Here is a 26387-nt window from a genome sequence, read left to right on the forward strand (position 1 = left end):
AATACTATTGTGGAGTGCTGGGACCACGCTAGCCGCTGTGTTTATGCGAAATTAAAACTCCATTTGCTGTCTCAGTGGCCTGAGAAACTTACCAAGACAAGAAAAATAAAAAAAAAGCAGCAGAATAGTCGTTTCTCGGTTTATTTTAATTTTAATTCTGTAAAAAGTGATAGTTCTTGGTGGAATTATCTTGCTGAGCTTTGCCTTACATATGTGTTTATTTGTTTGCATCGACAGCCCCATGTCATGTTCATGTCAAGTGAATGTGCTTATTCTGCTAATTAGGGTTGCTTCAAGTTAACTTAATTTGAATAAAGTCTAAAGTGACTAAAGTGAAGTGAGCAGCACAGCACACGGTGCACACAGTGAAATTTGTCCTCTGCATTTAACCATCACCCTGAGTGAGCAGTGGGCGGCCGTGACAGGCGCCCGGGGAGCAGTGTGTGGGGACGGTGCTTTGCTCAGTGGCACCTCAGTGGCACCTTGGCGGATCGGGATTCGAACCGGCAACCTTCTGATTACGGGGGCGCTTCCTTAACCGCTAGGCAACCACTGCCCCGCATTTATCATTTACATTTATCAAATGAAATTTGATAAAAAAAAATATTTTCCAAAGTCCTGTAGCTACTTTCAGGTGAAACCGAGGGGTAATTGAGTTTAAGAACATGAGATGTGGCAGCGTCCTCGACCCACTGTGAAGACGTGGGCTAAACCTTCTGTAGTGTTTAGATTACCTAAAAAAAAAAAAAGGTCTTGTCTTTTTTAATTAAAAGAAGTCAAGACCATTGGATGGTGCGTTTATGATGACACGTCCCTGACTTTGTCCCTGTCTGGTCCATCAAAGTAAGCGTTCCCCTCTGAACTTCCACGAATCCTCACCACCGCTCTCTGATATTGTGCACCCTGCACCTTGAGCACGGCAGGGTGAGGGACAGAAAATGTCCTAATGGCCCTTTTTTCTGTCTGCAATAATTCTGGGAGGAACGTCCTCCACACTGGCTCCGGCTTCGTAGCACCACGTGAGCCGGGAAATTGTCAGGTTTCTGGTCGTTGCATCAAAGGGCCGCAGGCAGGGTGGGGGGCAGCGGTGAGCATGAGGGGGCAGGCCAGAGGGCGGGGCTTGTGTCTCGACTAATCACTAGCTCCTCCAGAGCGGCTGGTGCCGGCGCTCTTAATATACCTGATTGAAAAGGGCAATCAGTTCCGTCTGATTTCCCTGAGAAAGTCTCGGCGGTTGCCTTTAGTGCCTTCCTGATTGCCCACCACTGAAGCACCTCTACAGCCTCCTCTAACCCCCCGAAGGACGGGGACGGGGGTCGGACAGCTCTTTGCGTGGCTTCACGCTTGGTTTGTTGCTAGCCGAGCCCGGCCTAATTGCATTGGGATGCATCTTACCTGCATATGCTAATTGGCTCGTATTATATCCTGCATTATAGCCGTCTCTGGCTCTTGTCATGATAGGTCCGAAATGAGGAGAAAGTTAATTGCTAATCAATGTTAACGGTGCTCCCAGAATACTTTGGCATTTTACTTGTAATTATTTTTTAAAAAGGCAGCCCTTTATATATATATATATATATATACACACACACACACACACACACACACACACACACACACACACACACACACACACACACACGTATATATATTTGGTGTAGCTCTGCATCCCTGCTCCCTCCGCAGTGGAATTTGTCACGGTGCTATATAACCGGCTATCGAAAAATCCATTTCCTATTCAAATTAGCCTCCTGCCGCCATCTTTCACTTTTATTCTTCCCTATTTTTCCTGCTGAATCACCACTGCCCCGGTATTTCGCTCATAATTGATCGGCGCAACAATGCGGCGTGCAGCTCGGGACAGAGGCGATGACGGAGCACCGGCGCTGTATCTCCACACTGCGGGCCAGGCGTTGAGGCCTCTCGTTCTCATCCGATCCACATGAAAACCACGTGATGGAACTCCGTCATCGGCATGTTCGCAGCGGGACGTGCAGACGGAACCGCGCACGTTCGTATTTCAGCTTAATGAATTGAACGTGATTTGATCCAACGCAGATACACCTTCCTGAAGTCTGTAGAACAGGGCACACGTTCAGCCCGCGCCCATTTTATTGGCTTGAAATGAGAAAATCGATCACGTGCCTGCTGTGAACACGGAACGGATCGATTTTAATGGTGCAGGTGTGTTTCCAGATGCCGCGTTCCAAATCACTTCTCCTCGCCGTCCCGTACCGTCCGACAACACAGCGAATGTGACCGGACATCAAAACTTCACCGCACCACCTGACATGGCAACTTCCCTGCGGCCTTCGGGAAGTTTACAGCTCTTCGAGGACCTGCTCCATAACTCTGTTCCACGGCTGAGACGGCGTCATAAATATCTCCTCTAACGTACGGCAAAAGTCTCGAGGAGCGAGGCGCTGGATATCGACCAAACCGTGAATTCCTGTTGTACGAGGCCTCTTGCTGCTCATGTAGGTGTTTGCTCCACGCGTCCCGGCACCAGAAGAAAGACGCAAAACAACAGCGTGGTGGTTTATTTCCTCGGCGGCCTGGTAAATCTCGGGAAACAGGGCCGCGGGGCCGTCCCTGGCGGCTTCACCTGTGACCAATCTCGCGGCTGGAATAAGCAGCCATGGGGCTGAGATCAACGGACACCTCCACGCTAATTCAGTGGTGCAACGTCACCCGCGCTGTAAAAATGCCGGTCCTGGCAGAAAGGGACAGGTCTGGTGTTTGGCGCTTCGGCCCGAGACCCCGCGAGGCGCCCCGTCCCGGGAACGCTCCCTCCGAGTGGTGGAGCGATAATTAAAAATTGATAATTTCCCTGGAGGAGCCGAAGTACAGCGAGAGATCAGGGGTTCCGAACCGCGTCTCGCCGTACGGCGTTAGTTAAGCGGCGAATGGGGTCGGGCTGAACGTTGCTCTGAGCGCCGTCTGGTCCCTGGCTGATGGAGTATGGCGGACGGATGCTCTCGCCTCCTCGCAGCTGGACGGCTTTCATTACCTGTCTGGCGTCCATGGCCGCAGCCCTGATTTATGTCATCATCTTTCTAAAAAGCGCTCTTGGATTGCGTTTGTGTCAATAAAGCCAGCTCTCATTTCTAGACACTGGACTAATGCTGCGGTCGGGACAGAGGAACATCAACACATTTCCAGCAGGGATATTGGCCTCAATTTCCCGGCTTAATGTAGTCCTTTTCAGAGGCGCACAATTGGATAGTGCTTTCGCAGTCATTTGAAACGTATTCTTTAAGGCACTATTTTTGCACCCCTGACCCCCTGTTAATAGTGTCTGAAATGCCTTGAGAGAAGTGTCATTGGCCAATTTGCCTTGTTAAATCTTCCCCCGGAGACGGATGTGGGCCTTCCGACAATGAGATCCAGGGCCTATGTGGTGATTCCACTCAATCAGTACAGAGCCGATGATCCTTCTTGACAATAAGAGGCGGGGAAAAAAGGGGAAATGTGACACAAATGTTCTTATAAATCTATTTAGTATAAGGCGTAGCCAAGGGCAAAGTAGTTTTGGAGCCCGGGAGAGGGAAAATGGATTGAGTGGGAAGTGGGGGGAGGAAAAGTTGAACTCTGAGGATATTAATAAGCTCGTGAATATGTCTATTATCCACATTCATTTCCCAGGCAGAACAGCATAATAAACCACCAGCCATTTCCACATTCAAAGTCTCGGCAGCACCGGGCAGGCTCTTGGTTACATTACGTAGACAAAGAGCCTCGCTGCATGGACCGAGACACAAAGGGGATCATCAGTCTCTCGCGCTGAAATGAATCGCCGGGGAATCATTGAGTTACGGCTCTACTATAGAGACTCTAGCCCAAAGCGTTGTATGTCTGTATGAGAGGGAGTGCGAGCTCTCAGGTAACCCGAAGATGCTAGGACACCTTTCGAAACCCTTCGGGGTGCGGCCTAGTCATTCATCAGACGTGGCCTGTGAAGGTCTGGAGCATCCATCCGTTATTAAATGAGACTGCCTAGCCTACGAATAATCACTCTATATACAGTACAGGCCAAAAGTTTGGACACCTTCTCATTCAACGTGTTTTCTTTATTTTCATGACCATTTACGTTGGTAGATTCTCACTGAAGGCATCAAAACTATGAATGAACACATATGGACCAGGTCACTGGACCTGAACCCAATCCAGATGGTTTGGGGTGAGCTGGACCCCAACAAGTGCTAAACACCTCTGGGAACTCCTTCAAGACTGTTGGAGAAGCATTTCGGGTGACGACCTCTTGAAGCTCATCGAGAGAATGCCAAGAGTGTGCAAAGCAGTAATCAGAGCAAAGAAACTAGAATATAAAACATGTTTTCACTTATTTCACCTTTTTTTGGTAAATACATAACTCCACATGTGTTCATTCATAGTTTTGAGGCCTTCAGTGAGAATCTACCAACGTAAATGGTCATGAAAAGAAAGAAAACACGTTGAATGAGAAGGTGTCCAAACTTTTGGCCTGTACTGTATATATATATACACTAAACGCATGGAGTAATGCCCTCCATAGAAGTGAATGAGTCGATATAGCCACCATCTTGGGGCGGGGTAGTGCTTCTTTTAAATGAATGAGCGTGTATCAGGGCCAAGGTGCAATACAGAATTAAAGGACCATAAATCAGCAAATTTGAGAAGTGATTTGTGTTGTCTCGGTTCATCTATTTGCAACCGAGCCGTGAATAAAGTGATAGAGAAGCATTTGTTTTTGTTAACATAACCTTCTACTTACATACCCTTCAAAGTGTAATGTGCATATGGGTATTTTTTAATTCAGAATAAACTTAAACTACACTATACTACTACTTACAGAACAATGCAAATGCAAACACCTCAAAAAAGGCCAGCAATGTTGGCTGAAAGGTCCTGGCAGTCTTCATGATAAGCCCGACCCAACATGGCGGATGCTGAGAGGCTGAATGCGACATCTGATTTTTATACTTCTATCTACTACTATCATCCAAGTTTGTTGGGTGTTAACAGGCTGTGGTTTACCTGCATGTCCCTGCCTCTGACCAGCGGAATCTACCCATAGAACAGGATTATATTTAACATGTTCCATGCAGCGCAAACAACCAAAAAAAAAGAGAAATAAACAAAACCAAAACGACAAAATTCTCCAAACACAACAATCGTTCTGAACCAGCAAACCGATCTGCCCTCCAGCCAAGCACCTCAAACAGTCCCCTGGCCACGGCCCCTCCCCTGGCACCTGAACACTCCAGGTGTTAGAGAGCTGGTAAATGGCCCAGGCGCGCCTTGTTGACCGACCAGATTTCTGGAGCACAGCGGCATGACGGCGTGAGAGACAAACGCCGTGTTGCTGCGTTGTGTTACCTGATATCGGATTATTAAAAATGATGGGGGTGAGGCAGGTTGGTGAAGGCTGTGGATGAGCGCTGTGTGAATGCTCTATTTCTGCTCCACATCTTAACGTCTGTCACACCTGAAGCCCCCCCCATCGCACACACACACACACACACACACACTCACACCACGCCAGATCAATCCACTGAGATGTGCCCTACATTTCCCTCCATCACTCACACCCTCTGCAAATCAGGCTCCATCTTATCTACACCGCACATACACGCGTGCACCGCCTGGTCTGTGTCAGGAGATGGAGGCCACCTTTCCACAATCTCCGTGCTCAACAGGGCTGTTCGGCCAACTTAAATTAAAAGCATTAGAAATATTGGCAGGCGAAAAGCGCACACTCTGGTGCGAAAATGATGTCCAGCGGTTGCATTAATGAAAACATCTGTGCTGGGCTGGAAGACGGGACGGATTTTAATGGAAGTTGGCTGTCACGCAACATGAATCGAGTCTCTACTCTCAGGTTGCTCCATAATCCTGATGATATTATATAACAAGAGACACATTGTTCATCCTCTATGCAATTAAATGATTCTTTTGCTTTCCACACAACACACAACTTTTAAATATAATAGAAATAATACGTAAAAAAATAAAAGAAATAACAACAAGAAAATTTACAGAAGTGCTTTATGTGCAAGATTGACAGTATGAGTCCGCCTGTTAAGGAGTCTAATGGCAGTGGAGGAGGAGGTGTTGTCGAGTCAGGAGGTTGTAGACCTTTGACCTGAGGCCATGATGTGGATGTGTGGGGTCTTTGAGGATAAAGGCAGTTCTCCTCTGGACTCTCCTGTGGTAGATGCTCTGCTCTGCTCAGGGCAGTGGTGGCTGGGGCAGTGGTGGCCTAGCAGTTAAGGAAGTGGCCCCGTAATCAGAAGGTTGCCGGTTCGAATCCCGATCTGCCAAGTTACCACTGAGCAAAGCACCGTCCCCACACACTGCTCCCCGGGCGCCTGACCTGGCTGCCCACTGCTCACTCAGGGTGATGGGATAAATGCAGAGGACAAATTTCACTGTGTGCACCGTGTGCTGTGCTGCTGTGTATCACATGTGACAATCACTTCACTTTCACTTCACTTTCAATGATCCCCTCCACAGTCATTACCACTCGCTGCAGGCGTTTACAGTCCACAGCAGTAGTGGTGGAGGATCAGTGTGCTCTGCACAATGCGGCTGTACAAGATGCTGAGCCTCCTCAAGAACCTTCTACCTTCTAGTGCATGCTGTTGAGCCTTCTAGTGCATGCACTCTGAATCTGAATGGTATGCATCTCAGCATCACAGATCGAACTGCAATAACCTTTGAGACTTTTCCCCTTCCATGGATTTTAGCTCCCAAGTGTTGGCCTTGTAAGTGTGGGGTTCGGTTCCTCAAACGTGACTCCCAACGATAAGTTGCATCTCTGCACTCTGCACATCATGATGCTTCATGGGTAAATTAGTTCAGGCGTTGCGGCGTCTGTTCCTGTGCTTGTAGGAGTTCATCCTGTCCGGTACAGTATTCATTACGCCGGGCTAAAGAACGGAAACGATCCGTGGGTCTCAGCAAAAGCAGTATTCTTCTTTTTGCAATTAATGGTATGGAAGCAGCGTCAGGATTTGGTCATGTGACGTGCTTAGAGAGACTGTGCAGCCCCATAGCTGGCCATGACGCGCCTCAAAATCGATGTAAATATGGGAGAATTACAGCAAGTTTAGATAAAAAATTAATTGTAACTTTTTTTTTTTACTGAAAAGCACAACAATAAGACAACCTTTATCTGCAGTTCCCAACTATTTATTTTCGCAATTATTTTCATTTTTAATTAATTGTTATAATAAATAAATGCAGATTTAGTTTTGGTAAAAAATGAATAAAAATTCTGGTATAATTTGTCTTCATACCATGAAGTTAAAATGGTAAATCATGTTGAGTGGCTAGTTCGGTGTCTGGGCCACATTCTCCCGGCACTGGTACGAGGAAAACATGATCGCAGGACTCGTAAACGTGACCCATGCGCCACGGGAAAGCGTGGGCCGCTACTGGTGCCACTGGTCACACGACAGCATGTTTTCCTGGTGAGACATGGCGACTCCCCGGAACAGAGAGTCTGCTCGCCGGCGCCGACCCCGGCCACGTCTGTCATAAAGCATATCAGCAGCAGGGGGCACGTCTGTCAAATCCCAACGTCGCAACAATGACTGATCCGGGATGGAGAGAGGCGCTGAAGGGCCCTGTTACCGGCTTCTGCAGGTACGGCCGCCGCAGGCAGAGATGGACGCTTGCGGCGAGCCGCGCTGCCCCGGTTGCCGCCGCGGCTCTCCTCGCCGACAGCAGATCCCGATGAGAGTTGACAATTGGGCCGGAAATGAGAACAATGCTGTTTGCCAGCCGGGGAACGCGTCCTGTCACTGTCACCCGGCGGGCCTGGAGGATAGGCCCGAACGCCGCGGAAATTAACCACATCCGCGAAGCCGTCCGCATTTACCCCACGAAAGCGTTTACCTTTGTTTTAATGACGGCAGAAAAAATGGCGAGTACGCCGTGGCTGGTGGGCGGGACTAGATTATTGCACCAGAAGGCCGTCTTCCATCTCCACAAGGATCGTTTTTTAAAATCGCACATAATTATCATGCGTGGTCCCGTTTTTTCATGTGATGGAGAGAGCTACTCGGGGAGAGAGAAAGGAAACTTTATTGGCATTTTGGCTGTTTCGTTGCTCATGGCTGAATTTTTCCTTGAAAGTGTCAAACAACAATGGCATTTTAGCGTGAGTGGGTTTGAATTAGACCATCTTTTGCCAGAGTGGTTAGCGCCAAGGGCTCTTGCACTTAAAAAAAAATATATCGATTTTACAGGTCAAAAGGGAAAAAAGAGACTCCAACTTTGATATTTGCCCAGGCAGAGGCTTATGTAAGTGCCTAAACGATGCAAAGCTGGTGGATTATTACCTTGCAAAAGGGGTTTTAGGTGCAGTTTGTGTGAACTCGTTGGGACAGAAATGGATCCATGTCACGTTGCTCGTATAAGGCACAGTTTTTCCAACTGTTGCACTAAGCTTGTCTGCTAGAACATGATCTTATCTATTGTTAGTAAATGAGAGGAGCCTGATGATTGACAGATGCACCAACATCATTAGATCTGTGTTTCATTCTTGCTTTATCTGTTTATTTCAACCCTGAGGACACCTTTGGCCTTACAGTCGTATGCACTGCACTCTGTTTAGCGCCAGTGCCTATTATAATTATCTAAATCATGAAAGCTCAAAAAACTGGCATTGCATGTGTGCGTGTTCTGATAAATAAAACGTGCGATACTTGGACCGCAAATATTGCATAATATAAAAAAGTAGTTAGGCTACCTAGATTGGCAGATACAATTCTAACATTGAGATATCTCATTAGTTTATAATTCTATATCACATCAAAGCCTGGGCGACATGGACAGAACATGGGCAAAATCATTTGAAAGTTTCTGCTATGATGTTAACATTGTTAACTATTTAACCTCATTGCAACCATTTAATGTGATGCCGTGACCTTTTTTGCCACCGTTAGGATTTTTTATGATGCCGTTTGGATTAGGACTGGGCGATTATACAATCTTGATTGATGTAAAAGTTCATTTTAATCTTGGTGATCAGCCTTGGGCAATTTTCTGGGTCAATGAAATGGCAGAAAATAGCATCTTTTTGTGTGTGTCTTAAAGTTACTTTTAACGGACCAGGGAGGTCCAGGAAGCCCGCAAAATGCATAAAATATCCCGAAAACTATGCTCACGCGATGAACAGTGATAGAGAGAGAGAGAGATCGCGTGTGGATCACTGCATGTTTCCGATTACGCAGACAAAGCTTCGCAAAGCAACACAATCACATTTCAGCGTGTGCGGGCTTTTATTTCACTCGAGGAGGCTATTATAACTTCGAAAATCGATCACGGTTATCGGCACAGTGGAGCATAATGAGCCTGGACTTCACAAGTTGAATTAGAGCAAGGTGAATAATAGTATTACAATTTTACTGTGAATTTATTGCCATTGGAAATCATACGCTGAAATTATTGACAGCAAAATTGTGGAGGCAAAATGTTCAGAAACATTGATTTCCTTTTGCTATTGAAAGGCTGATCAAACTTCTAAATCTGATGGAAACAGGGGGTCATGGGAGCGCAGCAATTTTAGTATCATGAAAAGGTTTGGAAACCATTGGCATAAAGCTATCAAAAATGGAGCCGAGTAGGGCAATGACAGTCATGGTTTCATATGTTAATAAACTGTTTTTTTTTTTTTTTATTATATCTGGTGCCTTCGGTGTTTATTCTGGCAACATCAGAAAAAAAAATGTGATGAAAAAAGATTGAAAAATTGAATAGTTGAATATGGGAAAGTATATGGTGATCAGTTTTTGCCATGTCGCCCAGACCTAGTTTGAATAGGAGGTATAGCAGTGTTTTCTATGTTTCCCTGGGCCTTTCATTTCGTGGTGGACATCACATTCTGCAGTGTATTGAATTACATTGTGAAATGGCAAAATTCTGTCCTTTCTAATGGCAACTACTGACCTCTCCACATGGGCGGGGCAGCTATATTGAAAGAACAAACACCGGGTTTGTGGTCTTAATGCCCCAAAACACTAATTTAGCATGAAATAAGTTTGGAGAGAAAATAAAATTGGTGAGAAAATTGTCCGGGGGAAAAGGCTATTGACAGAATAAGATGAAACTGGGCCTGTAAAAACGCTTTTGTTGGCGCCCAATAGAAAGCACTTGAGCACAGACAAGCTGTAATTCAGTTTTCTTCCAAAACAAAGCTTCAATCCAGGTCACCTCCTGAACAAGGCATGGTCCCCGCATGTCTCCTCCCCAGCAGGCCCTGCTGACACACACACACACACACACACACACAACAGGCCACACTGGTAAAAATTGGCCTGATTTCTGTATTGTACGGGTGGTTTGTAACTTCAGTGTCATTTCTTGATGTAGAACGGCCCACACTGTTAAATCAGTGTGAGTGTGCTAATGAACGCAGCCCTCCACCTTTTTACCTCTCAGCGGCATTTGAAGCATTTTAACAATTGCGTTTTTTAATTATGGACGTGCCTTTTCATTTTGCATCGTTCATTGTACTTGAAAGGAGCGAGTGGAATTGAACGGAGCATCTAGATCCTTGCTTGTTTTTATGTAGGCCTGCTGCAGGGCAGTGTGATCTGTATTGACTAAAGAAATGCAAACTACAAAAAGCTGCTTTTAAGTCGCCCCAGCACTTTAACAGACTTGTTAAATGTCTTGCCTGACCTGGAAACGGCTCGCTTTGAGGGGAGTAAACAACAATCGCTGAGCTTTTAACCCAGCATGAAAATAACTTCACAAAGCCACACAATCGCATGCGACGCCACGAGAGGTCCTTTTACATGTCCCCCGTAAAGAGCCGCGTGCAGCGGCTTGTTTTTTTTTACTCTCTGTTTAGACCCGCCTATTAAAAGGGAGCGTTTAGTTCAGGTGACCTTTCAGGTTCTCACGGAGGAACAAATGAATGTTTTGAACAGGTCATGTGACATTCAGGGACTCCAATAGGAGTCGAAAATAACCTGTTTGTCCCAATAAGAATTTCTAAACACATGTTTCGTTAAAATAAATGAGTTAACACCACTGCCTTTTTAGTTCCTATGTGGGTGTGACCTATGACACAGGACAATCACTACATAAAGATCATGACGGACAGCGTTGGAGATTTACAGTACAGTATAAACATATATAGCACCATGTTACATGGTTCACAGTGCATTTGTGCGCATCATGTTTTATTAAAAAAAAAAATCACTCATAGTTTTGTTTCTGCATTATAGGCAGATTTAGAATAATTTATTGCCAAATTTGTAGCAAATGTAATTCAATAATAATAATAATAATAATAATAATAATAATAATGATGATGATGAAGGCCAGTGTTCTTGTCTCTTCTCACAAAGTCAGTGCAGCATGAAGCCCCCTGTTTTACATGACTTCTCTCCTCTGTCTGACACCCATTATCTTTGCAGACATGTGAAGAGTCTTCTGAATTAATGGCATAATAACTCGGGCTAATTGATATGCGAGTCCGTCTGGACCAAATAGAAAAAAAAGATGAAAGAAGTCCAGTGCTTTGGAATGACCGCTAAAGTGCCTGTCAGCAGGGGTCCCCAATGCTTCGTTGCTTCGTATGACACCCACCATTCCTGGCAGGAAAAGAGAGAAAGCCGGAGCCCCCCCCCCCGTCGCCCCCCGACACACTCCCACTCTCGGTCTGAGCCGAATCCACACAGACGTCCCAGTGGAAGCGAAGCCGCAGCCCCTCTACACCCACAAGTAATTGACTTGTGATGTATCACGCCGCGCCGCAAAAAACAGATGGCGGCACATTCCAAATCCCATTTTTCATGTCAGCGCCAGATATCAATAAGGGAACAGTCCCCAAACGGGCTCTGACCTTTGCTAGTTGTGATACATGTGTTGTGTGACGAGTTTAAAAAAAAAAAAAAAAAAAAGTTCCACAGGAGATCAGCTATGTGACATTTTCCACGTTGCCAGGCGAGGCGGGGCAGGTCCTTATCACAGCTGTCAATCTCGGAGAAAAGCGACCCGGGGCGTCCCCCGTGGTCGGTAGGAGGCCTTCATATCTGCTCGTGTTTACCTGGTGGCTCGACTTCATCCAGTAACCCGTGTGTTATTGCGCACGGTAATGCGCTTCGTTTTTTAATTATTAAATGACATGAACACCACAATTCTGCCACGAGACAGCCCCCTGGGAGGGGCGTATAATTAATGGCATTGGAACGTTATTACAACTGTACAACAGCTTTACTACCGAGGGTTCAAAAGGTCAAACTCCAGAGTTGTGCTTCTGGTTCTGATGTGCACTATGCCAAAAAACGTATTTATACTAAACTAGAATTAGCAAGAATAAAATAAAAAATAACAAAAAGCTTCATTACTTGGACCCCTAATAAAAACCACAAAGCCACAATAACTCTGCCCAGTGGTAATGACTTGCTTGTCTGAATTGTTCTCACCTACATCACAATTTTTTAAGTTTTTGGTCGTTTCTGTCTTGTTTTGCTCTCGACCCTTGACCCCTGCACCAGTGACACACCCCCGGCGAGGCTGACACCAGCTGCACCGTCTCCTGAGAAGCTGCGTTTAGGACCTACGGGGTCCTAGGACCTACCCTTAATAAAACTCAAAATAAAGCAACGTCTTAGCATATTGCATATCATTTGGCATGTTTGTGTTTTATGGTTTTAATTTAATTTATGCCCCCCCGTTAACTTATTTGGTCCACACTGTCCCACACCCCCTGGCTCTCAGCGTGCGAAATATTTCTAAAATCTAATAAGGTCTCCGGCATGACCTTACCTTTACATCGCGGCTGATTAGCATTTCCTCCTCCTTGTTTTGTCCTGTGATGTGAACCAGCGCCGTGTGCCGCGCATTCAAATGTATTCAAATCGCCGGCGCCGTATTTGCATGTGAAATTGAGGAGCCGGGCTGGGATTTGATGGCAGGTCGTCGGAATGCTGAGCAGCTGGAGGTGGTGTCAGGATTGCCTGCAGCTGGGCTCCACACCGGAACCCAATCCTGACGCCCCATAAATGCCGGAAGTTTCCGCCCGTTCGGGGTCGCTGGCATTTTCGTGAACTCGCTGCACGAACTTGACCTAGTTTTGTGTCATGTGTTTTGAGTTCTGGCAATCGCCACACGCCTACGGGTTAGTTTTAGTTTGTCTGTATTTAAGTTAAATCGTTTTCGGCCACCGCGCCCGTCTTTATTTGTGTTTATTGTTTATTTAATAATAAAACCCCCTTCCCAGTATGTCAGACCTCTGCGCTTCCTTCCCTCGTAAGTCCGTAGTCGTGACAGAATGCCAGCGACCCCCCCAAAAGCGCAGAGGTGGAAAGCAGAGGAGAAGAAACGCCGCGAAGGACGCAGCCCGGCGCGGCGAACGCGGACGCCAGGGGAGAGACGCGCCGCCCGTTCTGGTGGAGCGTTTTCTCCCCGAGAAGCCGTGGTACGCGGCGCCGCGTGATGACGTCACCCCCGGGAAACTCCGCGAAACCCGGAAGCGACAACGTCGGCGGGTGAGTGGGCGGAGCGAGGACGTTGGCGTCGGCAGCAGCGAGGAAGTGACGTGGACAGCGAGCGCAGAAGATGCGACCCCCACGATCTTCGGCATGTCGAGCCAAGAACTCTGCGCTCTGCTGGCAAGGCTCCCCGTGGACTGGGACGACACGGACGACGACGAGAGCACGGGAGACGAGAGTTGGGCTCCGCCCATCGCACCAGTCTGCGATCGTCGCAAGGTCCGTGGGGACCCACGTCACTTCCAGGGGGGTGAGAAGCGGCAACAACAACGGCGGCGTTCCTCCAGCGAGGAGGTGGGCAGCCTCCAGCCCGAATGGCCAGAGTACTGCCCATGGGAGCTTATCGCGCCATGGGTCCAGGATGTCCGCAGGGTGGACGACCCTCGGAGTCACCGGTGGGAGGACACGGATGACGAAAGCGATGATGACGTGGATTTTCGGTGGGCGGTCGTTGCCGGGATGGCTCCGCCCAGCGTGCGCGTCCGAGATCATCGTGGCGTCCGTGATGACCCATGTGACTTCCGGGGGTACGAGGTGGACACGGACGACGACCAGGATGACGCCGTTTGGGCAGTCGGTGCCGGGATGGCTCCGCCCATCGCGCCCATCCAGGATCGTCACGAGGTCCGTGGAAACCCACGTCCCTCCCAGCAGTGTGAGGAAAGCTGGTGGAAGAGGGCGACGGGAGGTCGCCAGCCAGCAACTGCGCTGCCGGGACTGCCTCGCAGGGAATCCTCCATTCCTGCTCCAGTCGCCGACCCGCCTTCCCTCTGCCCGGACGTTCCCCAGCAAAATGGCAGCGCAGCACCAGCGTCCACACCTGCTGGAGAAGACGTCCACCCCCCTCCACACCACACACCTACCACCATCTCCAGCGACGTGCCCAGCCCCGTGTGGGACAGCCCAATTGTCCCGGGACCCTTCAGTGGGGCAGCAGACACTGATAAGACCACCACCATCCTATCGTGTCTGCTTGGGTCAGCATGGGGCTGGAGCGCAGCCCTCTGGCAGCAGGGAGAGACAGACAGCAGTTTTCGGGACTTCCAGCAGAGACTGAGGGCGGAGTTTGATCGGCCAGAGCCTGAGCCAGGGATCGAACTCTGCCCCTCCACCACATCCAGCACCAGTCAGGATCCGGGGCAAGAAGACCAAGCACTGGCGGACGACGAGAAGGTCGCGCCTCCCGAGATCCTGGCTGTGCCCCCTGAGGAGGTCCCGGAGTGCTCAGAGAGGGAACTAGACGACCCTCTCTTCTGTCTGTCTCTGTCTGTGTGTGTGTGCGTGGCATATGTGTCCGTATGTCGCCCCCACTTCCCCTCTTTGTGTCCACCAGATGGTGACCCAGCAGCAGAGCCGAACCCCAGGGAGGGAGTTCCCAACCTGACTACACCGGTCCAAGGCGAGGTGGACGAGCCCCAAGGTACCCCTAAGTCCAGCCGGGGGGGATGCTCCCCCAAAGAATTTTTTGGGGGGGTGCAGTTCGGGTTGGGGACTCCTCCTGAGGGGAGGGGAGGTGGGGAAGCGATGGAGCTGGGTCCTCCGGTAGCCAGTGAGGAGGGCGGGCCAGGCATGGGCCTGCGTCTGCCTCCAGAGGGGTGGAGCGCCATAGAGCCCCCGGGTAGGCATGAGGACCCAGCTGGGACAGACAGGAAGAGGGCCTGCTTGTCCCAACGGACGCAGAAGGGGCTAGCCGGATGGTCTGGCAATGCCCCCCCCTTGGCACCAGGGCCGTGCAGCGAGAGGGGCTGCATAGTCCCAGAAGGCACCAGCCTGGGGTGCCTGGAACAGTCGCCGGAGGCTCTGGGACAATCTCCCTGCGCGGTGCAGGGGGTGACACAAGACGTGTCAGAGGGGACATGTGGAGACAGGGCCCACACGTACCCAGATGGATCGGCCCTGATTATTGTGTGCAGGTACGGGAGTCCGGGGCCGCCATGCGGGACCACGCCGGGGAGCCAGGCCGAGGGTCCGGGGCCGCCAAGCGGGACCACGCCGGGGAGCCAGGCCGAGGGTCCGGGGCCGCCAAGCGGGACCACGCCGGGGAGCCAGGCCGAGGGTCCGGGGCCACCAAGCGGGACCACGCCGGGGAGCCAGGCCGAGGGTCCGGGGCCGCCAAGCGGGACCACGCCGGGGAGCCAGGCCGAGGGTCCGGGGCCGCCAAGCGGGACCACGCCGGGGAGCCAGGCCGAGGGTCCGGGGCCGCCAAGCGGGACCACGCCGGGGAGCCAGCCCGAGGGACCGGGGCCGCCACGCCTGACCACGCCGGGGAGCCAGCCCGAGGGACCGGGGCCGCCACGCCTGACCACGCCGGGGAGCCAGCCCGAGGGACCGGGGCCGCCACGCCTGACCACGCGGGGAGCCAGCCCGAGGGACCGGGGCCGCTACGCCTGACCACGCCGGGGAGCCAGCCCGAGGGACCGGGTCCTCCAAGGGGAGGATACAGCAGGGCAGGAGCCCTGTGGTTGCCGCCGTCCGCCCCGCCGCCTCCACTGATGGTACTGTTGGGGCTCCGAGGACGTAGCCCTTGGAGGGGGGGCTCTGTCAGGATTGCCTGCAGCTGGGCTCCACACCGGAACCCAATCCTGACGCCCCATAAATGCCGGAAGTTTCCGCCCGTTCGGGGTCGCTGGCATTTTCGTGAACTCGCTGCACGAACTTGACCTAGTTTTGTGTCATGTGTTTTGAGTTCTGGCAATCGCCACACGCCTACGGGTTAGTTTTAGTTTGTCTGTATTTAAGTTAAATCGTTTTCGGCCACCGCGCCCGTCTTTATTTGTGTTTATTGTTTATTTAATAATAAAACCCCCTTCCCAGTATGTCAGACCTCTGCGCTTCCTTCCCTCGTAAGTCCGTAGTCGTGACAGGTGGACCCGGCGCCGCAGGGGCCGTGTTTGATATTGCGAATTCGGGAGCGGGGGCCATTAAGGACGCGGCACAGAGGGGATATTTCATATTACCCCGTGCAATTCTTCATTTAATGAATTTGATGAGCACTTCGGCCGCCGGTGGAGTGTGTCCGGCCACATGAAGAAGAAAGTGAAGAAAGTGAAGTGACTTGTGATACACAGCAGCACAGCACACGGTGCACACAGTGAAATGTGTCCTCTGCATTTAACCCATCACCCTGAGTGAGCAGTGGGCGGCCATGACAGGCGCCCGGGGAGCAGTGTGTGGGGACGGTGCTTTGCTCAGTGGCACCTCAGTGGCACCTTGGCGGATCGGGATTCGAACCGGCAACCTCCTGATTACCGCTAGGCCATCGCCGCCCCACACGTGGACGTGGATCCCGCTCGCCTGACAAATACAGAACCGGGTCCGTAATAAAAAGCCGCGCTGTCGGCCTGCGCGCCGCACGCCGTTTTGATGCCGCTTTGATGCCCGGCGACGGCGTGACAGCTGTGCCAGCCTCCCGCCGGTGCCACGTGAGCGCGTTTTCCTTTCCAGCGGAGCGCCTCTGTGGCGCAGGGAGGGACAGAATCGATTGTTGCCGGCCAAAATTGAGCCGGCGTTGAGCTGCAGGCTCCGGGCAGATAGAGCCGCGCCGGCCGCCGCCCGCGCCGTTTATCTTCAGGTGGCCTTTTCTGCCTGTGCCACGCTGCCATTTTGACGTGTTAAGTCATAATGGCTATCCGCCCTGCTTCGGGAGGGCTGCCAATAAAATCTCAAGCGGGGGGGAGGGGGGGGGATTACCGAAGGACAACTGCCATTATTGCCCAAAGACCACCACCCCCCTCCCGGCGCCGCCGCCCCGGCTCTCTCAAGCCTCCATTATCTTATTTCTCCTCGTCTGTTTACCCTCCCGCTCGGAGGCCGGCACATAAACCCAGCGATCGGGCGCTAAGCGCGCGGTAATGACGGGTCGGGGGTGGCTGCTCGGAAAAGGAGCGGAAAATTCCCCGCAATAATGCCATTTTTAATTTCCGAATCCCCCCGAGTTCTTTACTAATAAAGTCGGTGCCGTCCGGAGACTCGGGCCTTTTAAGAAGCCAAACATTCGCCCGCGGCCACCGAGTCCGGAACATCTGGAATTCACCGTTCGTTTCCAGTTCAGGGGGGCCCGATCGCCGCGTTTACTCAATATTGGCGCCGTTTTTACCACGGAGGACGTCACATTTACCAGACTGTGTCATCACGAGAAGAACCATCCAGCATGATATGTTGCATGAAGATGTTTGCTGCATCTAATGCCAGTGTGGAGGTCCTGTACATAAAGACATGATGTTGCTTCGGTCATTTTATTACATGAGGCTGTAAGGAAGACGTTTTATAGCCGGTTTTATTGGTAAACCGATGCTCTGGTTACATAAATGAGGATGAACTGGTCTCTGAAGTGATTTTGTGGTTATTGAGCTTAGGGAACCTTGCGATATCCCCGACTATTTTCCACACTATCACGCTCCTCTGGGGACAGAGCATGGCTTTAAAATAAACAAATAAAGCAAATATTTGAATATAAAAATGTCCTGATATCGGTGTGGATGACTTGACTTTACTGTTCACAGAGACTCACATTAAGAATGAAACAAGATCTACATTTACTTTTACAGCATTTACCAGATGCCCTTATCCAGAGCGACTTACAATCAGTCCCCCCCTGGAGCAACTTAGGGTTAAGTGTCTTGCTCAGGGACACGATGGTAGTAAGTGGGATTTGAACCCGGGTCTTCTGTATATATCTCACATATATGTATGTGAGATATATACATCACGTCCTGAAACTGTGGGATCCATGTAATTCCAGATTCAATTGGAATGGATAACGTGGATAACGTGCAGTGTTATACATGTATGTTCCTGCTGCCTGTTACATGGCATATGTATATATTTACTACAAAATAAGACATCTTCTTGCATGGCATGTTATGCTGTAATATGATATGCAGGACCGATCACATTCTACATTTAGATTTTGTATTTTTTTTTACCACCAATAATGAGGGCCTTTTTATCTTTCTCTCTGTGCGTGGCGCATGAAGGTTAGCTCTACCTCGGTGCAGGGGAAATGAGCCAGGGCCCTCTTAAAATCTAATGGATGCTTGACATTTCCTCTGATGAAATATGGATACATCTGTGTGCATTAGGACCGATGAAAATGAATCATTTGTTGTGCGATTCCTTTTAATCTCCGGTTAAGGCTACTGTAATTAGCCATCGACGCTATTTCCAGATCTGAGGGTTTAATATAATTCTGCTGGATGCTATCATGGCACTTAACGCGTCACACGTTCTGCGATACAGGAACGCGGCAAGGGGGAGGCGGACCCCCGTAGAACTTTCCTGCCGCAGCGTGGGTTCTCGCGCGGTCTGCAGTGACTCGGCATGAGGAGCAGGAAAAGAATCAGGCAGTTCATTCATCTCGGCGCTGGAAAGGCTCATTAAAACGCTGATGAGCTTAAGGATTGCCTGAGGTTGGGCGGCCCGTTTATAGCTCTGCTCGGGTCCCGTCGTCTCCCCTGGAATCTGGACGGGGAAAAAGAGCGGGAAATGAGCCGTCCGATCCAATCAATTTGGAACGTTTCTTTCCCCATTTTGCCGCATCATGAATGTGCATTTATTTATACATGTTTCGGAGGTCGCCATTATGTTTTATGACGTCCCTCCTCCGTCCCCTCTAAATTAAGACAGAGTTTGCGAGAGCGGGGAATTGATCTGACCTTTTTTATTGCTTGAGAGACATAAATCTCTCTGGATGGACTTTATTACAGACCAGCGGCGGGGCGGGGTGCGGGCTACCCTAATTTGGGCCGTTACACAGGGCCTCAGCACCAATGCAAGCAGAAGGTCATGCACCGTGAGAACAATCTATTTTAATAGACACTGGCGTTGGCAGCGCTTGCTGCCGCGGCGTGCATACACGCTCCCCCTACGCAGGTTTAAACACACATACCTGACAGCGGACAATTCGTCTAACGGAGACGAAGAAAGAGGGAAAAACCAGAGTGTTGAAGCAGTTAAAAGAAAGAAGCCCGCTGTATAGCAGATGAGTGGAATTTTCACATCTTACATGTAGTTATTATGGTTAAACTTTTAATCTTGTATGACTTCCACCCCCGCTGTCTCTGTCATGGTATCTGATGCAATTTACACTAAATCTCTCGCACACGCTCTCCTCGATCACTAGTTCCGTCCACAGCGTGCGTCCCTGAAGTGCTTTATTTCTTATTTCTGCATCTGCCAGATAACCCTCTCAGTTAAGACCCTCTACGATTTGGTTTGATTTATCGCGAGTGGGACCAGAGGGGATCTTTTAAACCAGTGGTGCTGATAAGGACATGCATTCAGAGATTCTCTGTACTTCCCTTCACACAGGGGAGGGTATGCTAATGTTTATAATAATGCATACATGCATGCATCGCTGCATATATATATATATATACATGTGCGCATATTTTATCCGTGCATTCACTCATACATACATGGCTAAAAATATGCATGCGTGTATATATGCAGAGATACTTGCACGTATGCATATTACAGGTTACAGTTAGACATGCATGCTTGTTATTATTTCTAATAATATTATTCCCAGGAACTCCTTCACGTTTGTCCTTGAAGCCTCTAATAAAGTTGAATTACGTCACCGTTCACCCCTGATACCCAGGTCCCCAGACAGTTTGTTCGTCAGCTTCCGCCGGAGATATTTCTGCACCACTCATCGTCCAGGTGGCCGCGGCCCCCCAACTTTCATGCACAGCTCTCCTGCATGCCCTTCAAATTGACTATCAACAGCCAATTGCTCCCGTCCCCCGGCAGATCACCGTCATCTCGCGCCACACTGGTGGCGGCACACAGACGCGCTTTAGGGTTTCAGCTTCTCAGCTGCTGGCGCCTTCAGGGTGGCTGCTGGACGTCTGACATCCGAAAGACATGAGGACCACGCTGCAGTAAATTCTTCCAGTCTTCTTCATGAGCTAGACCCCAGAACCCCAGAGCCAGGATTAAACCATGCTCATCGTTATTCCACTTCCTGTCCAACTAGGACAAAAGTTGGCGTATCGGAGAACCTGAAAGACTGTTCCTTGAAAGAACAAAAAAAAAAGTCTTCATTACAAAGCCTGATTGATTATCTATGCAGCCATTTTTGCAGACAAAGCAGAGCGTCTCGGCCGTACAGTCTGCATGTTTTCAGCCGGCTCTCATTTATTTGAATTATCTGTGTCGATTACAGAGAGAAGGCGGTCATGCGGGCTTTAGCCATGGAGAGGAAGCAGCGGCTTGGGGATCAGGTGTGATCTGTCACGCCACCCTGCAACCTGTTAGTTCATATATGTATATATATATATATATATATATATTTTTTTTTATTACTTTCTTTTGCTGCACATATAAACACGTCAAAAGGAGACAAGGCATAATTTATTGCATAGCGGTTTACAAAAGAAAGTGATTAACTCCACGTCCCAGGCACCCCATTCTTCTTCCTGCGGTGTGTTACCTGCACAACATCGTTTGTGCCTCATTACCGTCGACAGATATTGTCTGAAAGAGGAAAAAAAACCAAGTCTTTGTTTATTGCGTTTTTTGGTCTTTTTATGCTTGTGCTTTGGAAAATAACATAGATGTAGGACAAGTTGCGTCTTTACATTTATCACAGGAGGCGCCTCGTTGGTTAAGGCTTTCCCTTGGTTCATCTCAAGCCCCAGAGGTGGCTCTTTATTGACACTTGAAGGCTTCCTGCCCGCTTTTCCTGTCCCCCGCCATGGCCGAGTCTCATAGTGGGGCGCTATCGAGCTGTCAGATTCTAGAGTAATTAGTTTTATTAATTCTCCTGTTTGGACCTTGGATGGAAATCCTATGCCAAGCTGGGAAGAATATTGCTCCATGAAAAAAAAAAAACACATAGAAACGTCTAAATATCGACTTAATAGTCAATAACAAGAAGACTGAAGGTACCCTTCAAGAAGAGAGGTCCAAGGTGACTGTAGGGTGGGTGGAATGGGGGTCTTCCCAGGGTTTTTGAGGTTCTTCACCAGTATGTTGTGGACGAGCGAGAAAGAATGAAACTCTACTTCCCTGTCCTCCTCCCTCGCGAAAATTGCAGCTAATTCATGATTCCCGCTAATTGAAAAGATTCATTACTTAACCTTGCGAATTCTTTTCAGTTGTCATTTCCTGATTAAACGATTAAAGCCTAATATGCGGTTCCTGATTAAACATTCACTGTGATTTCGAGTTTTATTTGAGAATTGTATAAAAACAACACGTCCTGCCCCTGAAACTCCGCGCTACGTACTGGGAACATGGCTTTCTACACGCGTGCAGTGGTAAACGTGGGAATATTGCTCAGTGTATGTCTGTCTTTTTGAGAAGTGACTGGAGGAGGAGGCCTGTTTACCTCGAGATACCCCAGGCCCACCCGGACTACCGCCACCCCTCCGCACGTAAACTCAGACGAGTGTCTGCGGCTTCGCCGATATGCACTTCCTGCTTCCTTTATGTTTTTTTGGTCAGTCTGTTATTTGAGGGCTTTTGTGCCTTGGCTTTTATGCGAGTTGCCACGACCTTTGGTCAGCTGCAAAACTTGCCCGACTCTCCGGGTTCCGAGCGACTGCGTGCGTGATTCCCGCCGCGATGGCTGCCAAGAGCACCGGTTTCGTTTAAGTAGCGCACGACTCGCCCGCTTATTTTGGTGCCGGGTTCTTTTCTGGAACCGAGGCAGAAATTGGTTCTGAGGGGAAAGGAAGAAAAGTCGCCGGTCTGTAACTAAACATGACGCGTATAAGGCTGCATGTATACTTACACAAAGCCATAAGCAGCACAGCCTGCGCTCAGTTTCAACAAATACAACCCGAAACCGTGGTCTTTAAACCTCAATAAAATGTAGAAACTTACACCAGCAGCCACACGACTCGGCATCTCGGCGCTCGCAGGAAAACGGGCGGGGCGGCATTGATGGAGGCCCTGGAGGAGCGACTGGTTCATTTAGAAGATATCAATTACCGGTCATAACTTTGGTCCTCCCGGTGGAATCAGTGCTTTGTGCATAACTCCTCTGTGTGAGTGTGTATGTGTGTAATGTATGTATTATTATGGAATACAGTATTTTTTGCCCTTGCACATGCATGCAGCGACGCTTATGCTGCTGCCCCGTAATTCACCTAAATAAATAAAATACGGCATTACTGCATCAGCGGAGATTATCGGGTTTAACTTCTACTTTGAGGCATATTTTAACCTTAAGTTTTTTTTTTTTTTTTTTTTTTAATAAATAAATCTCACAGATCAAATCAACAAAATTCGACAAATCCTTAATTATGGTAAAGCTTTGTTTAGTTGGGGGGATTTGCAGAAAATACAAATTAGAAAAGGAGAAATGGAGCGAACGTAAGACGGATTTATTCCTTTTTTTCCTCCCCATCCGATTAACACCCTGTTGATGGGGCGGAGTAATTATGGTCAGCTCGCTGTATTGTATGGATTTACTTCGTGTTCTGAAATGATTAATTTCATTGTGTTGAGACTGCAGACTGCTTTTTGTCCTTTATTTTGCAGCGTCTGTGGGCAGAAAGTGGATTCGTTTGTTTTTGCTTGATGAAATTAATTTAAAAAAAGGAAAAATTGGACTGACGCACTGGTGAACTTAAGGACTTGTTGGAGACACTGGGTGGAAACCTAATTAAACTGTGCGCAATCAGTCAAAACTGAGGCGTATTGTGCACAGCTAATAGTGTGTGCGCTGAACTCCTCTGTTCTCGGAAGCTGCGCTCGTTCCTCTCTCCTCCCCTGAAGGAGGCTCTCTCAGAAAGACCCTTAAGTTCCAATGTCACGCGATCCCAGGTAATCACCAGGAGTAATTTGGCTGCTTTGTCACCACAAGTGGATCACATTCGGCCAAGAAACCCGAGCCACTTCGTTCCGCCTGGAGAGATCCGCAGTCGCGCTTCCGTCCCTTCTGTAAATGCTGTGTTGTCTACGGCCTCTCTTTGTCTCAAGTGCCACCGTCAATAGCTTCCAAGTGACTGGGAAGGTGCCGGCTTACATCAGCTGCTGACTCGCGGCGCTGCATCGTCCGCGACATTTCCTGTCTCCACTTGGGACTACGCACCGCATATTTGTGGCTAAAACATATAACAATATAGTGTTTCAGTTCATTCAGAAAAATTGCAGAATGGCTCACGAAGCTTACGAATTCAGTAAACGTTCTTTAAACAACACGCACAATTGCATAACCTTTTTCCGAAATGCTCCGGATGGCTTCATCGGTTCAGGTGGAAAGACCAAATATATCACAAGACCAAAAATACACCAGCAAGGCCAAAGCGGTCCATACCGGTGGATCACCACGACTCCCACGTTCTTCTTCTGTTTCTATGTCTTGTGTGAAAGTGCGAAATTCTTTTTTCCCCGGCGAGTGGTAAATGGCGAGCACGTCTCCTCTCCATTCACCTGCTCCCATCTCCCGCGTCCAAACTGCAGTCATTTGTTGAGGCTGAATGCAGCCAGGCTCCGCTCTAGCATGTTGGAGCTAATGGATCTTTTCTAATGGTAGCCAGTGCCCCTTTATAAAGCTCCTCTTTTCCTAACACATATTTCTCCTCTGAGAAAAGTGAAGTCTCAATTTGTCAAGTGCCAAGCTTTGTCAAGCTTTAAATCATACGTACACGTCTCAATTATGTGTCCTCTAAACAGAGCGTTGTCTAGGTGAGAGCGGCGTATGACCGACCGCGCTCTGAATTCTAATTTGCGGCCGTCCTCCTTGTTTCGTCCCGTGCGTCAGAAAATGCACGAAACGCGAACAAGTCCCCCATCGTCCGGCTCTGTCCTCGGGTCTTTAATGGATGGTCCCCTGTAACCTCCACACTTTTACGTTTCATTTACCTTTGTTTGCGCAGGCGAGATGTGAGAGCTCAGTCCCGTCCGCCGCGCAGAAGGACATGTTCAAAATAAATCTTCATTTTATTGTAACCTTTGAAAGCCTCGCAAGAATAAGGCGTGAAATATTGATACATCTCGGCCATAAATCCAAATTGAAAATGGCCACATCCAACAAATAGGGGGATATAACGCTGACACCCGCACATTAGAGTCGATGATTTGGTATTTGGTGTTGCGCATCCGCTGGCTTTTATGGCGACCAGCATTATATTTTGTTGGCAGATTATTGGGAACAGAGACGGGGCCGAGCTTAATGAAATAGTCCTCCGTTTTCGTCCCACCCACGAAAATAAATATTCCGCCGAGAGGGAGTAGTAATGGAACTGTAAATCCGGAAGTGTTGACTAAGGCAAGAGTTTGTTTTACTGTTCGGCCCCGCGGTGCTCGTGGGGAGTTTACTTTGTCATGTTTCTGAAAGTGCTCAGACAGTAAAACAGCCACAAGTGAATAAATAATCTCGGATCCCACAATTTATATCTCATTTGTCATTACTGATCTTTTCATTGCAGTAAAAGTGCTAGATAACTAAAGTGTGATTTGAGTGATTCATCGACATGTGGGGCCAGAACAATTCAATTTAAATCTGGATGTGTTGCTCGATCTAAATGTTAAAAATCTTTTAATGTAATATGAGCACAAGAACTGATTAGCAAGCAATTATGTTGCACATTTATTGTTCTCAAAATTCATTTGTGAAAACCCATCGAAGACGTGGATAGCGGGGGCCTAGCGGTTAAGGAAGCGGCCCCGTAATCAAAAGGTTGCCGGTTCAAATCTCGATCCACCAAGGTGCCACTGAGCAAAGCACCGTCCCCACACACTGCTCCTCGGGCGCCTGTCATGGCCGCCCACTGCTCACCAAGGGTGATGGTTAAATACAGAGGACACATTTCACTGTGTGCACCGCGTCACAATTGACAATCACTTCACTTAGATCAAACTCACTTAAGAGTCTCACGTCCCAGCCTTGCCAGCCCTCTGCCAGTAGGGGCCGCCACTGGACGAAATGGGCTTGTGCCCTGACTTGGTGTTTGTTCGGTTCGTCCACTCGCACCTGGCATTCCGCCTTTGTGGTTTTGTTAAATGAATGTTCTCCACTCACGCCGGACTCCTTTTGTACGGCATGTTTGCTTTTTGTAATATAATCTCAGGCTGAACTTTGACATGGGAGTCTCCGGCAATAAATATATGCATTGCTGCACGCATCTGAGTAGGCGTGCAGCAGATAAATATTTGCCGGTCGCCGTAAATGATTAATAGGCCGGCCTCCATTCAGCGTGGCTGGTCGTGGCTGACAGAAGAGCTTAGGATCATTTGCCAGAACTTTTGGGCATGAAAGCGAAAGTGAACTTTAAGCTTTTATATTTTGTTCCTCTCCGCGTACGCGTGTGCATGCGTGTGTGTGAATGAGAGACGGGCACGTTATGTGCAAGATTCATGTTAACCGTCTTCAGTAAACAGTTTTTATTTTGCCGTTGAAGTCACTAATGATGTCCCAAAAGGATGTCTGCTTTATTCCGTACCGGCTTCCAACCGCGCTTTCTATTAGAGGCAGAAGTGATGCTTTGAGATTAAAATATTTATTGCTGAAAAGCTAAAAATGACCCGTACCCCAGCCGCACTTTTTTTATTTTTTTAAATGCAACTTCAGAAGGCGTCTTCTGACATATTTACTCGTTTGAAAGTCGGGTTTACTGTTGTACCGCGGTGCTGAGCGGAGATGCAATACCGCGGAGGGTGCTTTTAATAAGGCGCCGGCATCTTAAATTTAACGGGGACATTTCACCCGAGATTGTTCGATTCGGTTAAAAATTGATGCACGTCTGGCCTCGCACCAGACTGCGGTGTAAGTCGGTTTTCGGGGGCTTCTCCCCGGTGCATTTTTGCCTCCTTGTCGCCGGCAACAAATGACGCTTTGCTTCTTTGTGATCCGTCGGCGTGTTTACGATCAATTCTCCTTTGTGCTCTCGTCCGTCATCGGCCTCCTCCGCCGTCTCTTTTCTCCACCCCGCCCGCCCG

General features: G+C 48.9%; 1 protein-coding gene across 5 annotated transcripts in view; it reads left to right on the forward strand.

Moving 5' to 3' along the window:
* The window catches only part of diaph2 (diaphanous-related formin 2), a 324298-nt gene that overhangs the window by 213562 nt on the left and 84349 nt on the right, over window positions 1-26387 (forward strand). The window lies entirely within an intron of this gene.

The sequence above is a fragment of the Denticeps clupeoides genome, chromosome 18, assembly GCF_900700375.1.
Source record: "Denticeps clupeoides chromosome 18, fDenClu1.1, whole genome shotgun sequence".
NCBI lineage: Eukaryota > Metazoa > Chordata > Actinopteri > Clupeiformes > Denticipitidae > Denticeps > Denticeps clupeoides.